General features: G+C 44.4%; 1 protein-coding gene across 14 annotated transcripts in view; it reads right to left on the bottom strand.

The window, feature by feature from the left end:
* osp (myosin phosphatase Rho interacting protein outspread) overlaps nt 1-15,580 on the bottom strand; it is a 600,580-nt gene that overhangs the window by 54,502 nt on the left and 530,498 nt on the right. The window lies entirely within an intron of this gene.

The following is a 15,580-nucleotide window of genomic DNA, read 5'->3' as shown; positions in this document are numbered from 1 at the left end:
GTTTACAGCCCTCTCGTGTGTTTGCAGTCACAGCCAGTCCAGCCAGTTTACTCATTCGTCAAAATGGCCCCAAAACGTCCTTCATCTTCTCCTGGAACCAGCAGCGGCCCTCCAGCTAAGAAAATACAGCGCAAGTCACTCACTCTGGCTAAGAAAATGGAAATTTTGAGCCGGTATGACCAAGGACAAAAAACTTCGATCATATCCCATGCCTTGGGATTGGGGGAGAGCACACTGCGGCACGTCCGAGACAATGCTGCAAAAATACGAGCAACTGTGGAAGCAGGTTCGTCTAGGACATTGCAGAGGGTAGCCTACAGCAGATCGTCGGCCATGGAGAGGATGGAAAAAATGCTGGCGAATTGGATTCAACACCAGAACAAGAACAGCATTCCTGTTAGTTTGGCCATCATTCAGGAAAAAGCTAAAAGCCTCATTAACGACATCGAAGGAAATGACGGGCCAAATACATCCTCTCAAGCAAGTTCTGGTTGGTTTGCAAAATTTAAGCTAAGACACGGGTTTCATAACATCAAAATGACCGGAGAAGCAGCATCAGCAGACACAGAATCGGCCAGGAAATTCCCAGAGATGCTTAAGAAGACCCTGGAAGAAGGACAATACTCATCCAAGCAAGTGTTCAATGTAGACGAGACCGGCCTTTACTGGAAGAAGATGCCAGCGAGGACGTACATCGCACAGGAGGAGAAGACGGCGCCTGGTTTTAAGGCGTCCAAGGACCGCCTGACGCTGCTGCTGGGGGCCAACGCTGAGGGGGACTGCAGGCTGAAGCCTGTCCTCATCTATCACTCTCAGAACCCCAGAGCCCTTAAGGTAAGATTGGTTTATTTAATATTTATTTATTTATTCTACAGTTCTTATGTTGTTATTGTTATTGATTGTGTTAAATAATAAAATATTTAATACCGTTAATTAATCAGGGTTTGTGAAGTGTACACAAGTGACATTAAAAATACTTAAGTTTGTGATGCAAGCGACTGGCTTATACGTTTTCTTTGTTAAGAAAAAGGAGCGTGGCCACACCTTAATTCTCGGATAATTTGTGTGTTTCAGGGATATGACCGGGCTTTCCTGCCAGTCCATTGGTACGCCAACAAGAAGGGCTGGATGACTGGGAAAATATTCAGTGACTACTACAAGAACAAGTTGCACAGCGAGCTGAAAGCCTACTGCAACAAGGAAGGCATCCCCTTCAAGATCTTGTTGCTGGTAGACAATGCTCCCAGTCATCCAGCCAGTCTTGAAAATCTCAGCAACAACATCAAGCTGGCCTTTCTGCCTCCCAACACGACTTCTCTGCTGCAGCCCTGTGATCAGGGGCTGATTCAAACCTTCAAGTCCTGCTACCTGAGGTCTACGATGGCTGCTGCAGTAAAGAAAACGAACGAGATGAACAAGACGCTGCGAGATTTCTGGAAGAATTTTACAATAAAAGATGTTGTAACCTTTATCAAGCAGTCCTGGGATGAAGTGCCAACGAAATGTCTGAATGGTGTTTGGAAAAAACTGTGTCCTCAGTTTGTTCATTCCTTCGAAGACTTCAATGTGGACGACATCGTTTCGAAGGCAAACAAGGACACAATCAGCTATGCCCAGGATTTAGGCCTTGATGAAGTGGAGGAAGAGGACATTGATCAACTGCTTCAGTCACACAGACAAGAATTGAGCAATGAAGACCTGCTGGACATCGAAGAAGAGAACAAGAGGGAAAGAGAAGAAGCAGAAGCGACGGCAGTGGCAGACAAGGCTGAGGGAGGACGGACGCTCACTGCCACTGTTATCAGTGAAGCATTAGGAAAAATAAAAGAAGGTTTTGCCATGCTGGAAGAACACGACCCCAATGTTGAACGAAGCACCACAATCACAAGAAAGTGTATGGACACACTTTTCTGCTACACTCAAATGCAGACTGAATTTCAAAAGAAAAACCGCCAGACCACCATGCTGGAGTTTTTCAATAAACCGCCTGTGCAACCAGTGACAGAAGAGGAAGAGGAAGTGGATGACCCTGAAGCTATAGGAGGGGAAGTGGAAGTGGAAGTGGATGTGCCAGAGGAGGTGGACAGCACAGACGAAGATGGCGAGTGACTGTGAGGGGCTGTGAGAAGTGAGGGAGCATCGTGTTGAGTGTTAATGGGTGCTTTATTTACACTTTATTTACACATTAGTGTTACTTATAGGTTTAGAACAATACATTTTTAGAACATGTTCACTTTATTAGTCAAATAAATGTGTTTTTCGTTCAAAAAATGGAAGTTTTTTGGGCCAAAACCCGCATCCCCCCCATTATCCATTGTTTCTTATGGGGAAAATATGTTTTTTTTTGTGCGATTTCAGTTTGTGCGAAGCCTGTAGGAACCCATATCTCGCACAAAACGAGAACTACCTGTATACATATTATATATATATATATATATATATATATATATCAGATCATTTTTTGGAAGGTAAGTTGTGAGTGGAGGACAGATGGAGAAAGAGGAAAGGGGCAAAAGGCAGGGAGGTGCTTAGAGTGAACTCTTTAAATGAAAAGGAAAAGGAGAAATACAAAAGGAAACTGAAGGAGTGGGAGGGAGTGAAGGATAGAGTAGAGTTAGGTGTGGAGGAGGAATGGGGATGGTTCAAGGAGGGAGTCACAAAGTGTGCAAGGATGGTTTGTGGAACAAGAAGGACAGGAGGAAATAGAAGGAACGGGGTAGTGAATGGTGGGATGAGGAAACAAAGAAGGTTGTAGAAGAGAAGAAGCGAGCTTTCACAGATTGGTTACAAAATAGGATGAGGGAGTCATATGAGAGGTACAAAGAAAAGAAAAGAGAAGTAAAGCAAAAGGTAAAGGAGGCAAAGAGGAGAGCAGATGCAAAATGGGGTAAGAGTATGACAGAAAATTTTGAAAGTAATAAAAAGATGTTTTGGAAAGAAATTAAGAGAAAAAGAGGAGGCGAATCAAGTAGAGAAGAAAAGGTAAAAGGTGCAGATGGAGAGATGATAATGGAGGAGAAGGCAGTAAGGGGAAGATGGGCAGAATATTTTAGGGAGTTGCTAAATGTGAAGGAGGATAGGGAGGGAAAGATAGCTGCAGTGGGAAGTGTTAAGAAAATGACCGTGATGAGTGAGGAAAATGGAGGAGAAATAAGGAAGGATGAGGTGAAGGCAGTTGTTAAGATGATGAAAGCAGGTAAGGCACCTGGTCTGGATGGATGCCATGCAGAATGTCTAAAAAAAAGGAGGTACAGTGATGGTGGACTGGCTGCTGAGGTTATTTAATGTTTGCTGGAGAGAGGGTAGAGTGCCAGAGGACTGGAGGAGTGCCTGTATAGTTCCTCTTTACAAGGGAAAAGGGGACAAGTATGAATGTAGTATTTTCAGAGGGATTAGCTTGTTAAGTGTAGTTGGGAAGGCTTATGGGAGGATCTTGATTGAGAGGATTAGGAGAGGGACAGAGGGAGTAATTGGTGAGGAACAGTGTGGATTTAGGATGGGTTGAGGTTGTGTAGATCAGATCTATGTGGTAAGACAGATATGTGAGAAAGCTATAGGAAAGGGGAAGGATGTTTTTTGGGCTTTTATGGATCTGGAAAAAGCTTACGATAGGGTAGACAGAAAGGCACTGTCGGAGGTTATGCAGATATACAGGATAGGAGGAAAGCTTCTAGGAGCTGTCAAGAGTTTTTATGAGAGTAGTAGAGCTTGTGTCAGGATTAGAAATGGAGAGAGTGAGTAGTTCGAGGTAAAGGTGGGACTTCGTCTAGGATGCGTTATGTTGCCCTGGCTGTTTAACTTATACATGGATGGGGTGGTGCGAGAGGCAAATGCAAGGGTAGTGGGTCAGGGATTGGAGATGGTCAAAGAAAATGGAGAAAAGTGGGAGGTGAGCCAGTTGTTGTTTGCTGACGACACTGCGCTTGTGGCAGGTTTGGAGGAGGGATTGAGGAAGTTGGTGACAGAGTTTGGGAGAGTATGTGATAGAAGAAAGCTAAAGATAAATGTGGGTAAAAGTAAGGTGATGAGATGTACAAGGGGTGACAGTGGCAGTAGTCTGGAAGTGAGCATTAAGGGAGAGCCACAGGAGGAAGTGGATAGTTTTAGATACTTGGGTGCAAATGTGGCAGGAAAAGGTGGAGTGAAGGTGGAGGTAGAATGTAGATTGAGAGAAGCGAGTAAATGCCTTGGTGGATTAAAAAGTGTAATGAGGAATAGACATTTGGGAATGGATGCGAAGAGGAGACTGAATGAAGGAGTGATTGTGCCAACAGCACTGTATGGGGCAGAAACATGGAACATAAGAGAGGAAGAGAGAAGGAGCTTGAATGTGTTTGAGATGAGGTGTCTGAGAAGTATGTTGGGGGTTACTAGGCTCGATAGAGTGAGAAATGAGGAGGTGAGGAGAACAGGGGTGGAAAGGGAGTTGGGAGATAGGGTTGATGAAAGAGTATTAGGATGGTTTGGACACATAGAAAGAATGAGTGAAGAAAGACTAGTAAAAGAGGTATGGAAGGCAGATGTGGAGGGAGTGAACATGAAGGGACCTCCTAGGATGAGGTGGATGGATGGGGTGAAGGGGGTTTTGGGGAAGAGGGGAATGTCTGTTGAGGAAGGACGGGAGAGGACAGAAGACAGGGGTGAATGGAGAATGGTTGTATATGGATGATGATGTGATGCATGAGGTGGAATGGGTGGGGGGATGGGGGGGGGGGTGAGGTAGTATATGTGAGCAAAATTTGACGCAGCCCAAAGAAATTTCTCCCCGTCTTCTCCTTTATGCATAGGGGGACGGAGAGGGGGGGTCGCCGATTTAATGAAGTGGCCTTGCTGTGGATGTGCTGTGTCTTGCGACACTGCTTCTGACCCAGGGCAGTGGACAAGGTGTAGGGATGACCAGTCATCCAAAAGGTGGTAAGATAAGAGGGAGGGTGGAGGGGTGTGGAGTGTATTCAGGGATGGAATGGGTGGGAATGTTTTTATGCCTTTTCCTTTTTGGCTACCTCCCTTGTAAGGGGGAAAAAGCCTTGGTATATGTATATGTAATAGTGAGAACTTAAAAAAAAAAGAGGTAAATAACAAAATACAAGAAATGACTCAAAGAATTGAAGAAAACTTAGGTGATGAATGTATGCAAAAGTTTAATAGAATGAAAACAGAGAAAATTAAGAAATTGACTTTAAAGAAATAGTACAAGAGATGTAGGAAAATGCAAAAGATACAATAATTCAGGTAATAAAATAAAAAGAAAATTGGGTTTGAGATTCAGTGAATAGAAAAAATGTATTGTGGTACATGGACTAAGGGAAAAAACATGGTCTGGTGAGGTACATGAGAGAGAAGGCAGAAAAAGAAACAGCAATATCAATTCTTATAGAAATACAAGATGGTGACCTGGAAGTAGCAAAAGATATTGAAGTATATAAGAATGGGACAATATTCTAAGGAAAGAAATACACTACTAGAGATAAAACTAAGATTGCAAATGGTGGAAGTCATATTAGAAAAAGCAAATAAGTTGGCAAGGAGTGAGCACTACAAGATATGGATAAAAAGACAAGTGAGTGTTGAGGAAATAGAAAAAGAGAAATTACTAAAAGGTGAAGCTAAGGAAAAAATGCAAAGAGAACAGAGACCAAAAGCAAGGAGTTCTATTGGAGGGTCATAAGACATGATGATGAGAAAATGGTACATCAGAGTGGGTTAAACAAAAAAAGATAACAAGATGGAGAAAGAAAAGAATTAAAAGTGGCCTATACTAACATTTATGGATTAATCTCAGGATTGAATGAACTAAATGATTACCTGTCAGATGAAGAACCAGACATCATGGAAATTGTGGAGATGAAAATAAGGGGTCCAATACCACCTAATAGTGTTGGACATGGGTTATGCAATTATTGGATTAAAAATAGAAACGAGAAACATGGAGGAATCATGTTCTTGGCCAAGAAAAACTTGAATGTGATGAAGGTTACCGAGGGTAAAAACAATGTAGAAATGATCATGATAAAAGTCGAAGACAGAGACATGGAAAAATAGAAAGTTTGTGGTGATTTATGTGCCCTCAAAAACAGGCTCTTGGGAAGAGAATGAGCATTCAAAAATGTTAGAAGATACAAGGCTTTCATTAAATGAGATACTAAAGGATGGAGGTAATTTGGTACTTCTGGGGAATATTAACTGTAAAGAAATCTGTTGAGAGATGACAGTGAAGGGTAGGGAGGATCTATGAGGAAATGTATTACAAAGGATTACAAAGGCGGAGCATGCCGACAGGAGACCTTTTGATCCATATCTAGGTCAGATGCGAAAAAAAATCATATTAATAATAAAATAATAAATAAAAACAATAATAATGTAAATAACAAATAAAATACATAAATAAATGCATAGGTATAGTTAAATAATAAACAAACAGGTAAATAGTAAATAATAATAACTTGACATATAACTAATAATAAATGAAAATCAGACAGACAAATGATAACAAAACAAAAACAATATAAGATAAATTATAATCATTACAGCATCTTACTTAGGTATTTATCTAAATGATTCTTAAAGCTTCGAACTGAACTACATTGCACTACCTGTGCAGGAAGTTTATTCCATTCATTAACTACACGGTTGGCAAAGTTGTTTCTACCTACTTCCAAATTGAATCTATTTCCGGACAGTTTGAGACCATTGTTTCTTGTCTGATTCTCATTCAATGTAAAAATTAGGTCACTTTTGATGTTGTCAATTCCCTTTAGAATTTTAAAGACCTGTATCAAGTCACCTCTGAGTCTACGCTTTTTTAGGGAAAACAGATTCATATGTATTAGTCGATTTTCGTATGATTTATTTTTTATATTTGGAATCAGTTTTGTGGCTCGCCGTTGTACTTTTTCCAGTCTGTCAATGTCTTTAATGAGATTCGGTGACCATACAGAAACAGCATATTCCAAATCTGGACGAACTAATGATTTATATAGCTTGTTAATGAGTGATGGACTTTTGAAATCAAAAGATCACGCAATCAGTCCTAGAATCTTATTTGCTTTCTCAGAGGCTGAAATACACTGCTTGGATGATTTGAGGTCGTTACTGATAATTACGCCAAGATCTTTTTCACTATCCACTTTTGTTAACGAATTTCCAAATAACTTGTAATCGTACTTACTGTTATTTTTACCTATGTGCATTACATACAATGGCACAATGGGTCAATGAAAATACCAGATACAGAAGTAATGAAGAACCACAGAGATTTCATTTAATACAACAGAACCTGAAATTGTAGATAAAGTAGAATACAAGACACCATTTGGAAAGAGTGACCACATACTAATAGAGGCTGAGCTAAAGGAAGATATATGGTGAGAAATTAAAAGGACAGAAAAGGAAGATTGATGTATAACAACATGGACCTTGAAAAAATTAAGAAATTCCTTCAAAATGCAAATTGGGGAAAATTCTACATTGAAGAGATAAAAGTGGAAGAGAAATGGGCAATCTTGATAGAAATCTATAATGAAGGAGTGAATAGGTACGTGCCAAGACAGAAATAAGAGTGAGTGTACATTAAATGATGGTTCAACAGAAGATGCAGTGAGGCAAAAAATAGACGAGACCAAGCTTGGAAAGGATGGAGAAAAGATAAAAAAAAAAATGGAAAATGGCAAATATACACAAGCTATAGAAATGAATATGTAAAAGTGTGCTGAGATGAAGAAACTATGAAAAAGACATTATAGAAAAATGCAAAGATCAACCCAAACTATTCTATAGATATGTGAATGGTAAACTTAAAAATAAACAGGAAATGGTGAAACTACACCAAAGAAATTTAGAATACACAGAAGATCTAGAAATGGCTGAAGTCATGAACAATCATTTCAAGTCTGTTTTCACTAGAGAAAAAGTATAGCATTGGAATAAGGGAAGTGAAGTGTGATCTCCCCCTATGAGAGAAATAATAACACAAAAAGAAATAATGGAGTAATGTTAGGAAATCACACGGCCTGGATGGAATTGAAAACTGGATGCTAAAAGAATGAAAAGAAGAACTAGTGGACAAAATATACAACATAATAAAATGCACACTCAAAGAAGGAAAACTACAAAAGGACTTGAAAAATCCTAACATTGTACTAGTATATAAGGGAGGAAACAAGGAAGAACCAACTAATTACAGACCAGTCTCCCTAACAAGCACTGTAGCCAAAATTTGTGAGAAAATTAAGAAGAATAGACGAGTAAAACATCTGGAAGAAAACAATATAATAAACCTGAGACAATTTGGATTCAGGCAGGGAAGATCATGTATCACAAATTCAATCTGTTTTTACTCGAGACTAATTGATATAATACAAGAAAGAGATGAATGGGCTGATTGTATTTTCCTTGACTAACAAAAATCCTTAGACAAAGTACCTCAAAATATTATTAAAAAATTTAGAAAACAGGAGGGATACAAGGCAACCTAATAAACTGGATGGAGGATGGGCCGATTGTGATTTTCTAGATTTAATAAAGTACCATACCAAAAAAAAAAAAAATAAATAAATAGGAGGGATACAAGGCAACCTACTAAACTGGATGGAAGATTTCCTGAATGGTAGAAAAATTAGAGTAGTACTCAGAGAAAAGTATTCATGTTGGAAGGTGATTAGTGGAGTCCAGCAAGGATCTGTATTGGCTCTAATAATGTTTGCTATTTATGTGAATGACATGGATGATGATGTGGAATGTTATACGAGCTTCTTTGCAGATGATGCTAAATTGTTGGGGAAAGTGAAAACTGAAATGGACTGCGAATCACTACAGAAAGACCTGTACAAGGTTTGGAAATGGAGTCTGAAGTGGGAAGTGGCCTTTAACATTAGGAAATGTAGGATAGTGGAGCTCAGAGAAAGTAAAAACAGAATATCAGGACAATGTATAATTGGAACTAAAGAGGTAAAGAAAGTGGGATCTGAAAAAGACCTGGGTGTAATTATCCCAAATAAACAAAATTGTCGGATTGATTGATTGATTAATTAGAGAGGGCAAAAGCCCGGCACAGGGTCATTAAGCCATTTGTGCCACAGGATAAAATAGATAACGAGGTTAAAACATTAAAATTCTACAAATTAAAACAACTACAATGTTACTGCCTGACTAATTACTAAAATAACCTACGAAATATACACGAAACCTAGACATTAAGCAGCGAACTACACAAGAAGTAAGACTACCAATAAATAGGTAGAACACAGTTAAAATTAAATAAATAAAACAAATTAATGTCTTTTAAAAATCCTACAAGGGGTTGTATCATGGGTGTAGCACCAAGCATCTTACGGAGGTCAGGAGGAAGGCTCGTAGTATTTGCACTCGAGCAGGAAATGACGAACGGAAAAGGGGGAGCCACACCTCACGCAAGAAGGGGGAATCCGGGGAAGAGAAAAAAAAAAAATCGTGATTTACTTTTGTATGTCCTATACGTAAACGGTTTAAAAGTTTCGGATAAAAACGGTTGTAGTGGGAAAGGAGTGGCCAGCGATCTGCAGAACATTTTATGCTCCGTAGCTTTTGGTTCGTTCTAATATTGTCCCAAGTGGTGTCAAACTTTCTACGCACGCGGGAGGAAATGGTAGTGCGGATGTCGGAAAAGGGAGAGTCCCCGCGCGATGGTAAGGGAGGGGCCGCCGCAGACTTGGCCGCCCTGTCCGCCTTCTCATTGCCAATGATACCGACGTGTCCGGGGGACCAGCAGAATCGGACAGTTTTTTCCCTGGCTTCTGTTCTCGTTAGCCACTCTTGGATCTCAGATATCACGGGGTGGGACGGAATAAAACTAGTAAGTGCTAAAATTGATGATTGAGAGTCGCTATAAATGGTAAAATCATTAAAATCTGAATTAAAAATAAAATGCTTCAAAGCGAGTAAAATTGCGTAAAATTCAGCCGTAAAAACAGATGAGGTGAAGGGTAATTTTGCCGTGAAAGTTTGAGATGATGTAACGGCTGCGCAGCCCACACAAGCGGGAGATTTTGACCCGTCAGTATAGACCGCAATGGAGTCAGCATGTAATTCTTTATGCTCCTCAAACGAGGCAGCAACGATGTAGGGCAGGTGCCCACTTTTTGACCGTTCCATGGGGCAGAACTCAGGAATGGGCCTGCACCAAGGCAGGGTATCAAAGTTCCTGGACTCAGACACCTTAAGGGGGCAGCCGCTTCCCTCCTCAAGTAGACGGAGCGCGCGTAGGTGCGGTGGGACTGAAGCTGATCTTTTGGTGTTGTACGTATCCCCGAGTCTCATGTTATTAACCACGTCAAAAGATGCACTTGAAGTAAAAGGAGAGTAAAAGTGGCTCCCTTCGGTTAGAGAGCAGCAAATCGCCAGAGAGGACGTAGAGGGATTCGACAGGAGAGGTACGGTAGGCACCAGTACACAGTCGCAAAGCCTGGTGGTGTACTGTATCGAGGGAGCGGAGGGACGTCGCACTTGCCGAGGAATAGATCTGGCACGTGTAATCCAGCCGTGATCTTATGAGGGCGTGGTATAATCTGAGGAGTGAAGGCTGGTCCGCTCCCCAGTCGCGTCCAGAAACCGCCTTTAAGATGTTGAGGGCGGAGAGGGAAGATCGTCTAAGACTGAGGATGTGGTTGTTCCACGTAAGGTGCTGGTTAGAAATGACCCCAAGAAACTTAGTCGACTGTTCATAGGGTATTGGAATGCCTCCCAGGATAATATGTGGGGGAACATTCTGGCGTGGTCGTTGTTGAGGCTTGCAAAAGTGCATCGCCACCGTCTTCGATGAGGAGAATCGGCAGCCTCTGCGAGAGGCCCAGGAAGTAGCAGCATTCACACCTTGCTGAGTGCGTATAACTGCTGTGAAAAGGTTTATGGAGGAGAGGTACATAAGGAAGTCATCAGCGAAGAGTGAGCACTGGAGCGAAGTGTTTGCCTCAGCAACCGCCTGGACTATCCCATTGATGCTGACCAAGAACAAGGTGGGGCTGATGACGCTGCCTTAGGGGACACCCTGCTCCTGGGGCTTGGGCGACAAATATGTCCCGCTGATATTCACCCTCAGGGTCCTATCTGACATGAAAGCTCTAAGGAAGGAAAACATCCTACCCCGCACTCCCATCTCGAGGAGGCTCATCAAGATAACCCCTCTCCAAGTCGTGTCGTACGCCTTCTCCAGGTCGAAGAAGACGGCGATGGTATTCATGTTGCGCACTAGGGCATCCTGCACGTGTGTCGAAAAACGGAGCAGAGGATCTAAGGTGGAGCGGTGTCGGCGAAAGCCGAACTGACAAGGAGTGAGGTGGTCTCCGCTCTCCAGGTAGTGGGTAAGTCGATGGTTGACAATCCTCTCAAACACCTTGCTTAACACACTCGTCAGGGCGATCGGCCAGTAACTAGAAGGGATCTGGTGATCCTTGCCTGGCTTGGCTATGGGGACGATCGTAGACGATCGCCAAGATAATTAAGAGACCAGAGCACCAAATCCTGTTATATATCGCCAGAAGGGTTGTGAGAGCCTTCGAAGGAAGGTGGCTGATCATGTCGACACAAATCGTGTCATCGCCTGGGCTAGTATTCAGCGTCTGGTCGATGGCGTGTTTGAGTTCGCGAAGGGAGAAGGGCAGATTGTAAGCTTCAGTGTCGGTGGGAGCGTGGTCATCAAAACTCGTCACGTGACCCGGTAGCTGGAGTTCTCGATGTAGGGCAGTAGAGCTGGAAATACGGGAGAAGTGTGTGGCGAGTTCCTCAGCCACCTCACTCGGGTCCGAGACAACAGTGTCATTTATAAGGAGGGACGGCTGAGGAGATGGTATGTACCTGCCGGAAAGCTTCTTCACTCGGTTCCAAACTGACGCCGAAGGCGTCGACGTTTTAATGGTCGATACGTAGTTCTGCCATGACATGCGCTTCGCCTCCTTCATATACTTTCGTTTGTTCGCAACCGCTTTCTGGTACACCATCTTACTGGCCTCCGTCGGAAGGCGACGGAAACGCCAGTAGCAGGAACGAACGGTATCACGAAGCTTCCAGCAGGTGGTGTCCCATCAAGGAACAGGCGGCCTGCCAATCGGCGGACGGCTAACCGGTATAGAACCATCGGCGGCGTTAAGAACAATCGAGACGAATTGCTTATAAGCTTGAATCGGGTCGTCCACGCGCAAGTCACTTAGTCCGGAGCACAGCTCCCCAAAGAGTGACCAATTTGCCGCTATCAACTTCCACCTTTAGGGCTGGGAGACGGGGGGAGGAGAAACACGAGAAACTACTATCGGGTAGTGGTCGCTGCAGTGTAAATCTGCACACACCCTCCAGGAGAAGTCCACGAGGACCGCTGAAGTGCAGATCCCGAGGTCCAGGACAGAAGTAGTGTCGAGAAAGATATTATGATAAGTCGGGTTTTCATCGTTCATGAGGGAGACCTCGCTCTCCTCTAAAAGTTTTTCAATGGCGCGGCCCTTCTCGTTACGGGAAGAGCTACGCCACAAAGGACTGTGTGCTTTCAGATCACCTAGAATAATAAATGGGGGTGGGAGTGCATCGACAAGTTCTTGAATGTCGGAAGCATGAACGCTAGAGCTTGGCGGCAGGTATAGGGAGCAGATCGTGTAGCTCTTACTAAGGATGGCCCGTACAGCGGCCGCCTGGAGAGTTGTGCGCAAAGGGATGGCAGAATGTTGAACGCCTGCGTGGACGACTATCGCAGCACCACCCCTGCTTGGAGAACCAGATGCAGGAGTGGTACTGTAGAACCTGTAGTTCATACCTATATTATAGTGACTGGAGGGAAGCATAGTTTCTTTTAGACAGACAACTCCGGGGTTGTGTTCACGGAGGAGGCACTTCAACTCCTCCCCGTTCGCACGGAGACGTCGGATGTTCCATTGAAGGAGTGTCGTGGGAGGTGAGAATTTGAAGGATTAATTAGAGTGCCGCCCCCCAACGGGGGACGGCTTAAGCTGGCTATCATGGGGTTTACAAAAGTCGCGTCCCATAGGAGTTTCTGGAGGTATGATCTTGGCTCTCTGGTCTCTTTCTTTCGGCCTTTGATCTGGAGATTTAGAAGACGGACCGGGATTAGAAGGCGGCTGTTTCTTCGACGGATCTGGCGTGGTTTTGATAGGGTGAGGCTGTGTAAACTTTTTATTGGATCTGGGGGACACTGAAGGAGGAGGATGAAAGGGAGGTGATGGAGGGCGTGGTCTTGGATGGGCAGTCGCTCGAGTCACCATCGGGCAGGGGTCGTTTCTGGGGAAGCTGCTTGCCGGAAAGGGCAGGGGAATGTTTAGGCAACAGCAGGAGTGATGGAAGGTCCAAAAGCGAAGTTGTGGAGTTGCTTGGGCTCTTCATCACAACGTCTTCGGCACCAGGAATCTCCCCATCCTGCACAGACGACGGGGTGGAGATGGATGGATGTCATCTGGGGTAAGTCATTTATTGATGAAGAGTTGGCAATAGATTCCGCCAATGGAGGCTGAGAGCACGATTGCCCCGAAGAGGGGGACTTTTTCTCAAAAGATGGTGTGGGCGATCTACAGACCTTAGTAGGAGACTTTGATGACTTACTGGGCTTAGAGTTGTTCCGGGGCGATCGCGATTTACTGGTTTCAGAGCGCTTCTTCGGTGATCTATCAGAAGACATCACGGGTCGAGAAGAAGGATTAACTGGATCCAGAGTGCCGAGATCGGATGTATTTGTCAGATGTGGAGGGGGAGAAACAAGCATGAGATTGCCGTCAGTGATGCGAGATACGACACGCTAGGAGGTCGACTGGCGTGAAGATTGAGAGGGTCGCGCAGGGACGGTCGCAGCGGACGATGTGGCATCCGGATGTGATGATGAGGGAAGGGACGACGGGTTAGCCTTTACTGAAGTCTTCATCGCCAACGCATAAGACGCGGGGCGCTGACCCCCCCGTAGGATGGCTGCCGCACCGCGAAAGCTGGTTCGGTTATTGTACGCAGTTTCCGAGACCAGCTTCTGCTAGGAGTGCTCCTCACACTCCTTCGAGAATGTGCGGCGAGTGCCATTACAAGCAGCGCAGGCTGGCGCAAGATTGCAGCATTCACCCTCAGTGACGTGGGATGGTTTGGCGCAGTTGCGGCAGAGGGCAGGAGAACCACAGATCTTGGAGGAGTGACTGTACCGCAGGCAGCGGGTGCACGTCCTCGGCGATTGAACGTAGGACCTAACCGTACAGCGGTGGGGCCCAATCACGATCACGTCTGGGGGATTCGGGTCGGAGAACTTTAATATTATCAGCGGCGTTGGGACAAACTTTTGTTCTTCTGGGCTATACTTGGACATTACGTGGGCATCCAAAACGTTCTGGGGGCACATATTAAGGAGGGTAGCGGCTGGAAGGCTACTAAGGGAAGAGTTAAAAATCTTACCCTTTGAGCCATTATAGTCATCATATGGAGAAATCTTGAGGATTCCGCTGCCATAAAAATCTCCGGACGTACCCTGGAGCACAAATCCCTGGTGGGGTCTTACCTTCACTAGGTAGGTGTTGCGACCAAAGCGCGTGAAGGTTTCTGGAGTGAGCGGAGGGTTGGCGATCATTTTGTTGATCATATTAAATACTAGGACATCGTTACTGCCCTCCTCGACAGTCACTAGGCTATACACGGGGGCTAAAGCGTAAGGATGGGGACGTTCAGGGAGCTCGGGGGTAAGGTATGTATCATTAGGGACGAAGTCATCGTCTTGTTCCTCAATATTTGATATTTTTAGGATGGAACATTTTAAGATCGAATCCACGATTTTATTACCATCGAGGGCAACGCTGGCTGCAATGCACTCCGATGGAGCTACGAAACGCACATAAAAGTTGTTATAATTTGACTTAACACGAAGAGAGATACGTTCGACAGTACCAAAAGGGGTAACTAGCTTCATGAGCTCGAAAAAATTTAGGCGCCTTGGGGCATGTTCTATGCCAAGGAGCATTTTACTCGGGGTAGACGACGCTGTCTTACCAGCCGCGTCAGCTGGAGCCGGATTTAGGGGGCCGACCACTCCACTAAAAGAGGTTGACTTTTTCATAATTGGCTGCCAAGGCCAAGTTGTAAGTGAGGATAGGGAGGACGGCACCAGTCGGAGCCTCACGCCTGGGCTAGGACTTGGATCGAAATCCTACTGCACCGGCTTACCGTGCTGCAATGCAGGTGCCCTTCGAGGTGGCATGATACCCTGCCACCAACGAACCTATAGGCAGGGACGCATTACCGTAGGATGGTAGCGCCGCTACTGAGAGGGGCGGCTGAAAGTTAGGTCGGAGGGAGGGGACAGCAAGCGGACGAGGAGAGAAGAGTGGAAAAGGAAGTCTAAGAGAAAGCCCTGTGTGGGAAAACAAGAGCCTCGCCCGGGGATCGGCATTAGTCGCCTCTTACGACACGCAGCCGACGTGGCGGGGGCTATATTCTAAACTACATCCCCTAGCCCCAGGGGGCACAAAATTGTCGGAGAATCCTACAACTTGTCAAGATCAATAAAAGTGGCATTTACCTATTTGGATGAAGAAATAATTTAAAAAAAATATTAGTCTCATTAATAAGGCCTAGACTGGAA

This window comes from Oratosquilla oratoria, unplaced genomic scaffold (assembly GCF_046742065.1).
Source record: "Oratosquilla oratoria isolate Oo_2021 unplaced genomic scaffold, ASM4674206v1 SCAFFOLD50, whole genome shotgun sequence".
Classification (NCBI taxonomy): Eukaryota; Metazoa; Arthropoda; class Malacostraca; order Stomatopoda; family Squillidae; genus Oratosquilla; species Oratosquilla oratoria.
This window is presented reverse-complemented; position numbering and strand designations above follow the sequence as displayed.